The sequence below is a fragment of the Lepus europaeus genome, chromosome 4 (genome assembly GCF_033115175.1).
Source record: "Lepus europaeus isolate LE1 chromosome 4, mLepTim1.pri, whole genome shotgun sequence".
In the NCBI taxonomy this organism is placed as follows: Eukaryota; Metazoa; Chordata; class Mammalia; order Lagomorpha; family Leporidae; genus Lepus; species Lepus europaeus.
The window spans coordinates 8,058,035-8,073,245 of record NC_084830.1 but is presented as its reverse complement, the minus strand read 5'-3'; the positions used below and the strand labels follow the sequence as shown (position 1 = coordinate 8,073,245).

The window sequence follows — 15,211 nt, the reverse complement described above, 5'->3', positions numbered from 1 at the left end:
ATGGCCACAATGGCCGGAGCTGCGCCTATCCAAAGCCAGGAGCCAAGAGCTTCTTTTGGGTCTCCCATGTGGGTGCAAGGGCGCAAGGACTTGGGCCATCTTCTACTGCTTTCCCAGGACATAGCAGAGAGCTGGATCAGAAGCGGAGCAGCCAGGACTTGAACCAGTGCCCATATGGGATGCTGGCATTGCAGGTGGCAGCTTTATCCACTATGCCACAGTGCCGGCCCCAATACTGTACTTTTAAGACATGCAAACAAATATAAAGTGAAGGAGCAGAGATTGTGGTTGCCCAGAGAATGCCAAGAAGGAATATCAAGACTAGAAAACTTTTGGGGGTGACAGATACATTCAGTATCTTGACTGTGATGGCAGTTTCATGGGCACATAGACATGGTCACAGTTACCAAATTGTACACTTTTCAGTATGTGTAGCTTACTGTACAAAAATTATGTTAATAAAGCTATTTAAAGAAAAAAAAGATTTGCCAGAAGTGTTGGGAGTTAGGATTCTCTTTGATAGTTTGATAAAAACTAGGGGTAAGAACAATGCATATTTACATAAAATTTTACAGGTAATAATTTCAAAGGTTTCAAAACTCCCCTGAATACCAGCCACATTTTCTTTAGCTTCTCAGGGTGAGGAAATAAAACTCCTTGCAGAATTCCAATCTACACTTTCTGTCTACAATCCCATACAGAGTGAGGTCCTTATACAGATAATGGCAATGGGAAATTTGAACGCGGGATGCCAGTGTTGGTATAACAGGCAGCAGCTTAACCTGCTACACCACAATGCTGGCCCCTAAATATTTGTTTTCAAAATGGTGGTCTGAATGAGGGTATAGAAAACATGCTTATAGGATCTACATAAGAGATTGTGACAGACCAAGATTTACATCATAATGACCAATTCAACCTGGAGGTAAGTTATAGCCCAAAAAGATCCTCAACTCCAACAACTGTTTCATAAAACATGTTCTCTTCCTCAACTTCAAATAACCCATGGCAACTTAAGGCATCCACCAGGATGGGAAGCTCCTTGAGGATAATGTCTAAGTCTTATCTATCTTTGTACAGGATATATGTGTCTGTATCACTGTTTGCGCAATATTACACGATGGTAAGAAAAGACTCCAAAGTTATGGTACCTTACAACAAAGTGTTTATTTTACTTTGTATGTCTATCATGAATCAGTTTCAGTTCTGCTTCATAATTCTGCAACCAGTTCTAGCTGAGGCATTCAGGTTCCACAAAATGAAGGGCAAGGGCCACTGGCAGAACTACAAGATGGAAAACATCTGTTCCAACATGGGATATGGTGGTTCTCTAACAATTTAATGGTCAAGAAATGCCCATTGGCAGAATGTGATGAAAACAGAGTAGGAAATACAAACCTACTACAGACAGGATCCTGATAGAGGAAACAAAAACTTTTGAACAATAAATCTATCACAGTTCCTTCCCATAAAAAGTGCTGAGTATTTGGTAGTAATTGTATATATGTTATATATATATATGTATATATATATATATAATTATTTATACGCCAGGTCATAAATACCAGAAGGATAGAAACTATAATCTTTCTTGCTCACTGATATACCAACACCACACATAGTGCCTACCATGTTGATATGGAAACACTAAATGAATGAATAGTGATGAAATGAGTATGGGATCTGTAATCAAAAATCTTGCAACAAAGTACTACATCTGTCAATTCATGATTTGTTGGAAAGTTGTTTTTCCATTCTGATTCTCAAATAGGTATTGTAAAAGATGTGACAGTACCATGAAAACTGCTATTTTATACAGATGTTAGCTGATATCTGGATAGTCAGATGGGATGAAATCTGAGAAAGATAAATTCACTTAAACTTTTATACTAATGCAACACATAACATCTTGCATTTACTTTCAAAGCATCAACTGTCAAGTAAAGAATGAGAGAGATTAGATTCAAAGCAGTTCACATGAAAAAGAGACAGGGTTTTAGTTGACCATAAACTCAGTATGATCAAAGAGTAATGTGGCTGCCAAAAAAAGTAATGCAAATTTCAGGTTGCTTTAATAGTAGTAGCCAGATAATAGTTTCATTGTATTCAGCAATGGTCAGACCACATCTGAAGTGGTCAGTTAAGTTCTGGCCACTGTGTCTTAAGATATACACTGACAAACAGAATTTGTCATGAGTTCAGAGACATAGATGGGAAAAGATCTGTAAACCACACCATGTGTATGTGGTTTGAAAATCAGGGCTCTTTTCCCCCTCTGCTTGGCAAAACAGAAGACTAGAGTAAGATACAACAGTCATTTTTGAATGCCTTAAGAATTATTATATGTAAGAAGAGTAAAGTTTCACGTATATAGCCCCAGATTGCCAAGGACCAGTAAGTAAAAGAAACACATTTAGCTCAATGAGAAGCAATTGTAATCATTCTAAACCTTCTAAAGCAAGGAAGGGTAGATGAAAAACATGGATGGAAGATGCTACTAAACAAACTGAACTGGATGTGAGTTCTATAATTCAGTCTGCTATACAAACAAACATCCATAAGGCATTTGAAAATGCCCAAACCCTATTGTTCCTGCTGATTAAACAACAACACAGAACAAGAACTCAGGCAAAAAGTAAAAGCTGTTTGCCCTAACAAACAGGGAAAGGCATGCTGCTGAAGGGAAATGAGATTTCAAAGCTAGGCAACATCAGACATGGTGTCTGAGGTTTTCACAGAGGAAAGAGGTTTGGTCAGAACTTAACTTATTCTAGAAGTTGTTCTTCCTAAAATGACCTAATGCCTATCATTTTCAGGGGATGTACCAAAAAATACCATAAAAGTTCCAACAATGATAGTTGAGGGAAAATATGCTGATATTAAGAACTAGTATTCTAATTACAATACCAGTGTATTGTATAAGCATTCAAATTTCCCATGGTAGACGACTAACCAGCATACTATTGGCATTTAAAAATGATCCTCTAGAGGCAAGCATTTATCTTTGTGCTTAAGATGCCCATATCAAAGTATCTGGGGTTTTTATTTATTTATTTTATTTAACAGGCAGAGTTAGACAGTGAGAGACAGACTAAGAGAGAAAGGTCTTCCTTTCGTTGGTTCATCACCCAAATGGTCGCTATGGCCGGCGCTGCGTCGATCTGAAGCCAGGAGCCAGGTGCTTCCTTCTGGTCTCCCATGCGGGTGTAGGGCCCAAGCACTTGGGCCATCCTCCACTGCCTTCCCGGACCACAGCAGAGAGCTTGACTGGAAGAAAGAGGAGCAACTGGGACAGAATCCGGCACCCCAACCAGGACTAGAACCCAGGGTGCCGGCACTGCAGGCAGAAGATTAGCCTAGTGAGCTGTGGCACCGGTCAGTATCTGGGTTTGATTCTCAGCTCTATTTCCTAACTCCAGCTTCCTATCAATGCAGACCCTGAAGGCAGCAGGCGATGGCTCAAATAACTAGGTTCCCGCTACCCAGCTGGGAGACCTGGATGCAATCAGCTCAGGCTTTTGACCCAGCCTAGTCCTGCCTCTGGCTCTGGCCCTCAACTCACCAAGGCTGTTTCAGGCAGGTGGGAGCTCTCTGTCTCTGTCTCTCAAATGACGATGATGATGATGATGATAAATGATTCCTTGCTAATGTCTTATTTTGTTTCTTTACACTATTCAAATTCTAGCACTTTTCCAGTCTCATTCTGAGCTTCCAAATTCCTATAGTCTCCTTACAGTCTAGACTCTGCAGCAAGTCATTAGTATAGAAAAATAAGTGTCTGATCCCGACTATCTTTCTGGCATTTATCTTTATATCCCAGTCACCCATTTTCAACTTACTGACTGCTAGCCTAAACAATGAAAATTACTTGCTAAAATTCCTTCAATGAAATATTTTTAGAAAATTACCCAGCCAACTTTTCATTATATTTCAATTGTTAACTGAGAGCACATGAGTGCAAAAGTTAAACTAGGCTATAAGGACAAAATATTATTTGCTATAGTAAGAAATGAATTCTTTATAAAATACTTTGAAAGACAAATTTCTTCTTCTGATAAGTTCTTCTTTATATCCTAAATGTGAATATGTAACAGAATTTCATAGTACATAGTTCCTGATACAAATTACTAATGCCTTGCCTACTTCTCTTACTGCAAGTATATATGTAGAAAAATGGGCTTAAAAACAACTTCACTAATTAAAAAAAAAATTTTTACATGTGCCTTTCTGAAATAAAACAAATTTAGATGTTTAAAGATCTATTTTTCCAAGTTAAAAAAATACAGTGTGAAAATGAAGAAAAAAAAATAAAGCTGAACACTTATCTTCTAAGGAATACCAAAGTTTAGGACTTATTACAGGCTAAGACTAAAGAACTTGTCATTGGATTTCTATTCTCTGTTTCTCTCTCTCTTCTCTTGGGGAACTACCAAGAAATGCAGGTCATAGGAACACAATACTAAGCCACAGATATCAGGAGAACTTAAGTTTTGTTTTGAAGATTTTTTATTTTATATGAAAGACAAGAGTTACAGAGAGAGGCAGAGACAGAGGCAGAGACAGAGACAGAGAGGGGTCTTCCATCTGCTGGTTCACTCCCCAAATGGCCGCAACGGCTAGAGCTGAGCCAGGAACCAGAAGCTTCTTCTGGGTCCCCCACGTGGGTGCAGGGGCCCAAGGATGGGCCATCCTCCACTGCTTTCCCAGGCCATAAGCAGGGAGCTGGATTGGAAGTGGAACAGTCAGGCTTAAAAGTTTTAAGTCTAGCACATCAGTGCATCAGTCAATCCATCCAACAAGAATGCAATTTACACTTTGAATGTGCTGAAACAGTTATCAGTTTAAAGACAGCAACACAATAGTTCCCCCTCCGTTACCCTTGAGGGGACACATGTTCCAGCACCCTACAGTGGATGCCAGAATCACCAATTGTACTGAATCCTGTAACTCTGCTTTTTTCTATACCTGCATACTTACGATAAAGTTTAATTTATAACTTAGGCACAATAAGGGATTACTAACAACTAATGATAAAATAGAACAATTATAGCACTATACTATAATAAAAGTTATGAAAATTTGGTCTCAAAAATTTTTTGAGATATATTTATTTATTTGAAAGGTAGAGTTACAGACAGCGAGGGGGATACAGAGAGAGAGAACTTCCATCTGCTGATTCACTCCCCAAATGGCTACAACAAGGATTAGGCTGGGCGTGGCTGGGCAGAAACCAAGAGCCAGGAGCTTCTTCCAGGTCAACCACATGGGTGCAGTGGGCCAAGCACTTGGGCCATCCTCTGCTGCTTTCCCAGGTGCATTAGTAGGGAATTGGTTCAGAAGTAAAGCAACCAGTACACAAACTGGCACCCATGTGGGAACCTGGCTTTGCAGGTGGGCACTTTACCTGCTATGCCACGATGCTGCCCCTCAAAATCTTATTGTATTTATTGTCACCATTCTTGTGACAATGTGAGATGAGACAGGGGACACATGAGATAAAGTAAAATGACTGACTTAGGTATGTATGTTAGGCTACTACTTACGGATTACCTGAACACAAATACTTCAATATCATGACTGTAGCTCTGATTAAAAAGATGGTTACTGAGTTACTGAGGGGCAGGCAGCATACAGAGGTGAATACTAGACAAAGGGAAAAACATCCTGAGAGGGATAGAGGACAGTGAGAGATGTCATCACACTACTTAGAATAGAGTGCAATTTCAAGCTTATGAATTGCTTATTTCTGGAACTCTCCATTTCATATTTCTATACCACAGTTGACCATAACTGAAACTGCAGAAAGTAAAACCATGGATGTTGTCTCTTTTGAATCAGATACTCATGCATTAAAGCTATTACCTTTAAAAGATGGAAATGATGGGACCCCTTGTGGCAACTTAACCGCTATGCCAAATGCTTGCCCCATCTAACATTTTTCAAGTCTTTAACAAGCATAAAGTCATGTACATTCTTCACAACAGCAATGTTAAGGTAGTATTAATTCTCTTCATTTTAAGGTTGAGAAAACGGAGTTACAGAATGATTAAGAAACTTGTGCAATTTTTGGTAAAGCTGTTGCCCATGATGCCCATATCCCGTACCCCGTACGGGTACTGGTTCGTGTTCCAGTTGCTCCATTTCCGACCCAACTCCTTGTTGATGGCTGGGGAAAAGCAGCAGAAGATGGCCCATGTTCTGGGCTCTTGCACCTGGATGACCCTTCTGGCTTCCACTTGGCTCAGCCCTGGTGCCTGTAGCCATTTGGAGTGTGAATCAGTGGATCAAAGATCTGTCTCACTCACTCATTCTCTCAAGCTCTCTCTCTCTCCCCCTCTCCCTTCTTCACTCCTCTCTAACTCTTTCAAATAAATAAATAAATCTTAAAAACAAAAAGATGTCTAAGACCACACAGCTACTGACAGGCAGGAGAGTGATATGAATTCAGGCAGAACAGCTCAAAGGCACATTTTTTTAACCTCTAAGGATGGATACTGCAATGCTCATATTATGAGCCTTGACACTTGAATAATCATAAAGAAATATTTAAAGAAATAGCCAAGACTATATAGAATTATTATTACAATGCTTTCATAATTCACTTTCAGGATTAGATGACTAAATCCAAGGCACCACTTAAGCCACTGTAACTTAATCTAATCTTTCCATATAATATATCTTTTGACTTTATTATACTTCATGAGTACAATGTGGTACTATTTATATATTTAGCATAATGCCTGACACCATCGCTTAAAATGCTTTACACAGACTGTATCTGGAATGTTTTATTCACATGATTGTGCATTCAAGTTATTTTACTACTTTTCAAATTCTAAATGCAATCATTCAACGGATATCTGAATACTGAATGAACACCAAGTAGCATGGATACAAAATAAATGACATGGTTTCTGCTCTCAGAAGAGGCCACACTTCCAAAACAACGTACTAAGTGTTTGAATGGAAATACGACAAAGGTTCCAAGGGAACATGGTGCTACCTAACTGATCTGAGAATGGTGGCAGTTCCAGGTGCAAAGGTATGGAAATTTAAAAGGCACATTTTTTCCTCTGGGGAATAGTAAACAATTTGAGAAGGATCAGAATGGAGGGTTTATAAGGAAAGGAAGGGAAACTGATAAGAGATGAAGAATGAAGCTGGAGCTAAAGTCTTATCAGTCATAATACTAATGATAAAAAACCATGGCAAGGATTTAAGCAGGGGAGTGGTAAGATCAAATACGCTAACAATGGTTACCACACTTTTTAAACAAAAGAACCCTGCTCTCAAATGAAATCTCATGCACACTTAAAGTAAAACTACAAGGTTGACATTGAACCTGTTTGACCCACAGAACACTGGTTCAAAATCACTGCTTTACAAAGAAAAAGTAATACAGCTACACAAATGTTTTACTCACTACATTATACCTTTCCTCAGACGATTCTAACTTCTCATGTACAAAATTCATTCCAGCACTTTTCATCAATTACAGAACATACACAGAACTAAGCATACAGAACTAGGCTTTTCGGGGCCAGCGCTGTGGCACAATGGGTTAAAGCCCTGCCCTCAGCACCGTATTGGTGCCGGTTCTCAGCTTCCGATCCAGCTGCCTGCTTAAATGTGCCTGGGAAAGCAGCAGAGGATGGCCCAAGTCCTTGGGACCCTGCACCCAGGTGGGAAACCCAGAAGAAGTTCCTGGGTCCTGATTCGCGCAGCTCCAGCTGTTGCGGCCATCTGGAGAGTGAACCATTTTTCTCTCTGTATCTAACTCCCTCTGTAACTCTTTCAAATAAAATAAATCTTTAAAAAACTAGGTTTTTAAAATGAGTAACAAAATGTGTAACTTTTTTTAATCATTATCAGTTTTTTTTTTTTTTTCCAAATGAGTTAAAATTATAATTTGAAGGGCCGGCGCCGTGGCTCAGTAGGCTAATCCTCCGCCTTGCGGCGCCGGCACACCGGGTTCTAGCACACCAGGTTCTAGTCCCGGTCGGGGCACCGATCCTGTCCCGGTTGCCCCTCTTCCAGGCCAGCTCTCTGCTGTGGCCAGGGAGTGCAGTGGAGGATGGCCCAAGTGCTTGGGCCCTGCACCCCATGGGAGACCAGGAGAAGCACTTGGCTCCTGCCATCGGATCAGCGAGGTACGCCAGCCGCAGCGCGCCTACCGCGGCAGCCATTGGAGGGTGAACCAACGGCAAAAAGGAAGACCTTTCTCTCTGTCTTCCTCTACTGTCCACTCTGCCTGTCCAAAAAAAAAAAAAAATTATAATTTGAGCTACTACATTTTCTAACCTAAAAGTCAAGATTCATGGTAAGACAAATATTAGTGTATTTAGGCCACAGAATATTCAAGCCTGGTATAGTGCTGAAAGAGAATATGATTTTAATTAGTACTGATTTCTTCTCAAGATTGGTTAACTTGAATGTTCTTAACAATGTCTTTGTGCCTAAAATCCTTTCCACCTAGCTTTAGCTACCTATAGTTCGCCTACCTTCTAAAATCTGGAACTCTAAATGTGATCACTAAAAATGACCTCCAGTGTGAAAGCTGCTTCAGATCTTCCTTATATCCATCTAATATGTTCCCAGCAGCCACCATGGAAAACTCTAAAGCTATACATACGCTCTCAAGGCAGTCCACTACTCTTGACCTCTTAAGGTAAGAAGGGATAATTAAAAAGCAAGGTTATATAATCCCAGGAAAAAGGCAAATAATGACTAATTTAACATGCTTTCTATCTAAATACTATACTTTCTCTCTGCCTTTACTCTCCCCTTCTCCTGGTACCAATATCTGTCAAAAGAACTTTTAAAGTGTTATCTACTTTATATAAGTAATAGGTTGCAAACAAATGTTCAATGTTTAACACATATTATTATTATTAAGACCTACAGAACAATCTAACAGTTATCATACCTTCTATCAGATAAAATGTGAGAAAACAACAACTCTACAGACACTCTATCAGATTAAAAGTTGCCTCATGGTATGTGGCTAAAGGCCAACTATTTACAATTTTTAAAAGGAGAAAGAATAGGATATAAATTAAATTCTTCAGTACATCATTTGACCAACATGTACAATATATTTAAAGAATACTTCAAAACTGACCCTTAATCAAAAACATAAATGTCATTGTAAAAAGAATACTATTTAAATACAATATTGACTTAGTCTAACATTTAGCATTCAACACTTAATTTCTGGGCATACTACAGACTTCCAAATTTTAAAACACAGCAAAAGATTCTGCTATAAATTTATGTGGATCATAACTCCATATTATACTAAAAATAAATTATATCACATGCTCCAACTAAATTGGTTATTTTAGGCAAACAGCTTAATAAATTACTTTCACTGCTTTCAAATATAAAAGTCTGAGAACTACCATATAATCACTAAGAACAAAATGATTTTTCATTTAGAAAAGCTTGTTTATAAATCGAAATAAAAACATACTAAGCAGTGCCATATAAACACACAGTACAAAAAAAACCTCAAGTGTAGAATAAAGGCAATCAAAACAGTCTCAAAACAAAATTTAACTAATTGTATATTCAATTGGAAGGTTTCAAAGTAAAATTTCTACTTTTTTTAAAAGATTTTATTTATTTGAAAATTAAAATTACAGAGAGAAACAGATCTTCCATCTGCTGGTTCACTCCTCACATTGCCATAATGGCCAGGGCTCTACTGGGCCAAAGCCAGGAGCTTCTTCCAGATTTCCCACGTGGGTACAGGGATCCAAGCACTTGGACCATCTTCTGATGTTTTCCCAGACATATTAGCAGGAGCTGGGTCGGAAGCAGAATAGCAGGGACTCGATCTAGCAAACATATGGGATGCTGGCAATGCAGACAGTGGCTTAACTCGCTTTGCCACAGCACTGGCCCCAAAATTTCTACCTTCTGTTCATTTATGGGCAAATTTTTTAGGTCCTTTTAAAAAATATTCCATAGATATATTTTTTAAGGAGACTCTACCTACTCTGTTGGCTTTAACAACACATCAAATAAAGTTAACTTAGGACAGACACTACTAATGGTTAGAAATATTAAATTATATAAACCATGCTTAACTATCCCCACAGAAATACTAAGTATTTATAAATTATGTCACCATAAATTTATATTTGTCCATAGTTTGCAATAATCCTTCTGCTTAGGGTAAACTACAATTATATTCAATAACTGAAATTTAATGTCCCAGAGGGAACAGTTGGAAGAAAATAAAGACAGTTTTTACAAATGATTCTTCCACTGATGCTATACGTAAGATGATCTCATACATAATACTGGTATAAAAGGGGTCTAGAAAATTTAAACATGTAATAGTGAACGAAAACTCCTCAAGGAGAAAGACAAAAACAGACCCTAACAGGGTTACCAATGACTAAAACTGAGTACAGTCTTCTTATTTTAAAAAGTTTCTCACATTTTCATAGATTACAAGGTCTAAACTGTTAAATCACATACAGTGTACTTGTATTATCTAATGCTTAAGATGTCTAGCAAAGAGTAGGTGCTTAACCTTGCAGTTAAGACACCCATCAGAATACCTGGTTCTGGCTCATGACTCCACTAATGCAGATCCTGGGAGGCAACAGCAAATACCTGGGTTCCTGCCACCCACATGGAAGACCTACAGTGCATTCTGGCACTAAGCTTCAGCCCAGGACCCTGTGTGCCTATGGGAAGTTCTCTATCTGCCTCTCAAATAAATAAAAATTTTAAAAAGAGAAGTCTAGCTAGTAGTATTTTAAAATCCTAGTTTAAAAAAAGTATATTGAACTGCTGATTGCATTTTACGGAAAAGAACACTGGGAATAGAAAAATTAAGTGACATTTTAAAAGTGACACAGGATTAAATAATGCAGTTGAGATCATAAATCAACCTTAACTTCCAATTAAAATTTCTAATCAGTACCTCTATTCTCACACATCTTCATAAATAAGTGTGCTTACTTTATTTCCATATCTTTTAAAATTTTTGAGTGCCCTCATTAATCATAAATTCAACATAAAGCACTTTTTAAAAAAAACCTCATCGTGCTCTGAAATTAGTAATCCTGTGAGACAGTCTCTTGGTATTTATAAAAATGAAAACATTAAATATTACGTCTTTTTGTGTCTTCATTGTTACTCACTTGTACAATTAAGGAACTAAGAGCCTACACTAAAAAAAAAAAAAAAAATCAATGGCATCATTCAAACCGTTCTTTCAATTTTATAATATTCAATTATGCCAAGAGAAGTAAAACCAAGTGGGTTCTCAGCCTAAATTTAGCATTAATTTCTTGCTTTTTGTCTAATGTACAACAACAAATACTAAACATCCCTTGAACACTCCTATGTCGATATGCTTAGTTAGCTCTTCTTCAAATCTCTTCTTTTACAAGATTTCCCTCCAATGGGGGGGGTGGGGAGGAGAGGGTGTTACTCTTACCCAAACAGCATGAACAGTATAAAGCAAACTAAGCTTGAGTAATTAACTTTAATTAAGTTTGTGGCCCCATCCTCCCTTACCTCCTTATCCCAACATAAAGTTTGAGTTAACCTCATAAGCAATTCTACTCATACTATAATTCAAGTTCCTATTCTTACATAACCAAAGCAAAATGGTTTCGGAATTAAACTCCCCAAGAACTTCATCCAACATCTCCTACCACTCCCAAATAAATGCAATGTACTAACACAAAGGGGTTGGGGGTGGGGGGGAAGCTCCTTTGAAAATTTAGGAGTAGTCATTTTATCAAAATAACAATTTTCACAAGTGACCCAAATAGATTACAGTTTAGGAAAATTAAGCCTTTAATTCTGAATAATTTGCACTTAGAGAAAATTTCAAGGTTGACAGTTTTCACAGCTTGTAGACTTTAGACTCAATCTATTTGTTTTGATTTTGCTGCAGTCTGGGTATAACCACTTGTTGGCTTCTGCTGCAGGACCACCATCCTTGTGAGAATGTCTGACAACAAGGTGCTTTTGATACCTCAGTCACCAAAATACTTTGGATGGGGTTCCCAACAAACCTGACCAGAAAATTCTACCCAATGGAGAAAAGCATTTTAATTAGGTTTCAATGTACTCCTTAAATGGTAAATCATAAAACAGAAGACAATTTTGCCATTCAGGTAAAACATTAATAGGTGGCATATAAGTAGGACACCACTGAATTTAATTTTGTCCCTACTTTTGGGAAAAGGGCAACTCAAGAAACATATTGAAAATCCTTACCTATAAAAAAAAAAATCTGTTGTATGCCAACTAATTTTTGTATGCCAACTAAATTGTTGTATGCCAACTGATTTTTCACAAATCAAACCATATTTCATAAGACCCATATAAAGAATGAATTATCTGAAGGTGCCTTTTAGTGAATCCTTTTTGAAGAATTCTCAGATAACTAAGCACTAATTTGTTTTATAATCTTAAACTTTGTAAATACCAGCTTTCTTCTAGTAGAACACAGCTGCTTTCTTAAGCCAAAAAATTCACCCCAGCAATACTGCCCTCCCTCCATTTCTCCTCAAGCAAGCTCTAAAAGTGTCACCCCCACCCCAAGACAGCTGTTCGTCTGTGGTAGAATATACAAGAAATACCAGGAAAGTTAAAGCATAAGTGATTTACTGTTCAGAACCCTTGATCTCCATGAACACATGACCTCCATGATGCCACCAAGGTCAACTACACCTACAGGAGGGGGACATGCTGAGTAAGTCCTGATTCATCCATTTCTACAGCTTCCTTTAAAAGGAGAGAAGGAAAACAAACATAAACATTTATTTACATGTTACAGGAAATAATGTTTATAAGTTGTAAAAATTTAATACCCCAAATCAGGACAGTATACAAACATATGTCAGTAACGACTAGCAGAAGCAAGATTTAAAGGGAGCTCACAGCACAGGACCAGGTACAAAAGCAGCTGCTCGGAAAGAATTAACAAATCCCAAACTAATCTTCCCTTACATCTCGTACTGAAAACCTTCAGAACGCTGGCTGCATGCCACAAGGACTCAATTTCAAAGTGAGGGCTTTCTGTGGCTAGAACTTCTTGAAAATGACAAATGACCAAAGTTCCCTAATCAAAGGAAAATGCTCCACATGTCAGAAATGCTTAGGGGTAAGGGGCACCAAACCCAGAGCTGGTTCTCTCATCCTTAACCAGGCTCCTTGGGGCATTTTCTCGGCTGTCCCATGTCCTGCACCTTTCACAAACCAGGAAGTTTCTTGGATGAGCTTTAAATTTCAAAACACATTATCCACTCAGTATAATCTGTTTATGCCAGACTTCTGCTCAAAACATCCCTATCAATCTGAAACCATTACACTGGAAATTTCCAAACAGCTTTCAAATAGGGGGGAAAAAAAAAAAAAGGAGGGGAGTGTACATTACAGGTCAGAGCTAGTGCCGGATCATTTCAAAGTGACAGAGTGACCAGTTGACTCCGCCAACTAACGCCTGGCAAACGGGCAGCATACACGCAGTACGTTACAAAGAACGGGAAATTAGAGAAAAAGCTTCAGCAAAAGCATCGGCTATTCACAGTCAGCCAAGCCCTGGGCTGCTAAGTCTTCGCAGTCACTTCCAGGGACGCTCCCAACTGGTGGGTGGTACCGGGTCAATGCGATTCCTTAACCCGGGAAGTTCTAATGAAACTCCACTTTGATGGGCTCCAAAGCTTATTACGAAAAGATGACTGCTCGGCCACGGCCAGTGCCTCGGTGTCCTCCTACTTTTTTTTTTTTTTTTTCCCACGGAACACGCACCCTGGCACCTGAAACTGCTCGAACGTTCCCCAGTTTCGGGGCTTCAGAGTGCTGTGTTTACTATTCAAGTCCACAGGGCAATTTAATTCAGCGGCGAGCGTGTGAAAGATTAACCTATTTTGAGAACTAACGACAATTCAAGCAGTTCGCTCCCTCCTAAGTAACTTTTTTTTTTTTTTTAAATCCTGCAGTACTAAAATAACCGTAAGCAACAAACACGCACATTGGCATGGCAACGTGCGCGCAGCCTGCCCCGGGGTGGCCATCTCGGGTCCCCGTCCGGCCCGACCCTCCCGGCCGGTCCAGCCCGGCTTCCCCCGAGTTCTGAGGTGAAATCCGCCACTTTTCGCACGCCGCCTCGGTCCGCGGGCAGAGTTCCTCCCAACTGCCCGACGCCGTCCCGCCGGCTCCCCTCACTTCGCGGCCCCCTCGCGGGGCCCACCTGCCTCCCGGCGCCAGTCCCCACGCGCGCGGCGCCCGCCAACTCCGGCCGACGCTGAGGGGCGGGGACGCCGCGCCCACCCCCAGCCGCCGCCGACCCCAGGACGCCCCCCAGAGGCCGCGGCCGCAGAGCCTGTCAGCGCCCCCGGCCCGGCGCCTCTCCGCCCGCGCCGCACTCACCTGGCCCGGCGGCCGCCGAGGGGCCGGGACGCGAGGTCCGGGGTCCGGCCGAGAGGCCAGCGGCCCGCCCTCGCCAGCCCCGCGCCCCAACGGCGCGCGCCCTGGCCCCGTCGCGCGCCCGGAGCGGCGGGGGGAGGGGGCCGCGGGGACGCGCGAGCGCCGGGGTGAGGGGCGCGCGGGGGGCGGGGGCCGGGGGCGCGGCGGCGGCGGCGGCGGCGGAGAGCAAGCGGCCTGCGCCGCGTCCGACATGGCGCGGCAGCTCCCTCCGGTCTCTCGGCTCCCTCGCCTTTAGTTTGACCTTTCCCTCCAGTGTGTCTGAGGGAGAGCGGCCGTGCGCGCGCGGGTGCATGTCTCTGTGTGTATGTGCGCGCGCGCCCGCGGGGAAGGGGCCGGGTTCGCTTCCCGACGCCTGACGTCACTGCCATGGCAACGGCAGCCCCCGCCCTTCGCTTCCCGCTTCCTTTCCCCGCCCACTGTGCACGCTCCGGGGCCTCACGTGCTCACTCACACGCACGCAAGCATGCTGGGAGAGCGCGCGCGCCCCGAGCGCTGCGGGCGTTGGGAGGTAATCGGAGCCTCCTGCTCCCTCCCCTCTCTGCTCTGCCTCCCCAAATTCGGCCAATCCAATGAGGAGGAGCCGTGGGCGGGGTGGGCGGGGTGGGCGGGGCGGGCGCGGCTGCCAGAGCGGCGTGAAAAATTTCCCAAGGCGGAATGAAATCCTTCCTGACGGACTGAGCATGCCCAATGGCGACGGCGGCGCGCTGGACGCGGAGTTTAGGGAGGCGGTCGGATAGTTGAGGGAGGG

At 41.5% G+C, this 15,211-nt stretch overlaps 1 protein-coding gene across 1 annotated transcript in view; it reads right to left on the bottom strand.

The window, feature by feature from the left end:
• The window catches only part of ZFAT (zinc finger and AT-hook domain containing), a 330,215-nt gene extending 315,711 nt beyond the window's left edge, over positions 1–14,504 (bottom strand). The window contains exon 1 of the mRNA XM_062187952.1: positions 14,407–14,504. The gene's annotated coding sequence lies outside the window, so the exon portion shown is untranslated. The remainder of the gene's footprint in view (positions 1–14,406) is intronic.
• Positions 14,505–15,211: the final 707 nt, after the last annotated feature.